At 52.1% G+C, this 616-nt stretch overlaps 1 non-coding gene across 1 annotated transcript; it reads left to right on the top strand.

Annotated features, from left to right (window-relative positions):
• The first annotated feature begins 276 nt into the window (after nt 1-276).
• On the top strand, nt 277-348 carry TRNAG-GCC. Its single transcript has one exon. It is a non-coding gene; the product is annotated as a tRNA-Gly (tRNA).
• The last annotated feature ends 268 nt before the right edge of the window (nt 349-616 follow it).

Raw genomic sequence — 616 nt, 5'->3', positions numbered from 1 at the left:
GTCTTGCGGTGCACTCATTCCCGTTACGAGAATGAAATGACGCCCCAGCTTGACTCGAGACCAAGACTCCTTACAACTCGTACCAATAGCGGCACTGAGCGGCCGGAGATTGATTGAAAAGGCAGGCCCAGCCGGCCCTCTCCCCCCCTAACCGCCTATCTACTCGTGTTCGTAGCTCGATCGGAGGTCAAGACTGTGGTCCGGCGGAAAAACAGAAGTCGTCCGTATCAAGTGATACGTGAATTGCTCAGTAGTGCTTCGCCACTACCCTAGCTGGCGGAAATAGCTTAATGGTAGAGCATAGCCTTGCCAAGGCTGAGGTTGAGGGTTCAAGTCCCTCCTTCCGCTCCTGGCTTCGTCGTTTAGTGGTAACAAGTTCCGTGCATAAGCCACTTTAGAGATAGGGGCGAGCAGCAAGCAGCCCCTTGTATAGGGTGGAAAACCTATCTGACTAATAAGAGGAAAGGGGCAAGCCAAAACTGACTCCTAACAAGTTGCTGGCTTTTCATCAGCCGTTGCGCGCTAGCGCGCTAGCCTTTTCCCAACCTAGTAAAGGGGCTGCTAGTTGTAGCGCGCAGTGTACTAGTGAATAGGAAAAGCGAATTGAGATTACTAA

This window comes from Nicotiana attenuata, unplaced genomic scaffold (genome assembly GCF_001879085.1).
Source record: "Nicotiana attenuata strain UT unplaced genomic scaffold, NIATTr2, whole genome shotgun sequence".
Classification (NCBI taxonomy): domain Eukaryota; kingdom Viridiplantae; phylum Streptophyta; class Magnoliopsida; order Solanales; family Solanaceae; genus Nicotiana; species Nicotiana attenuata.
Note: the sequence above shows the minus strand (reverse complement) of the source record. Positions and strands in the feature narration are given on the sequence as shown.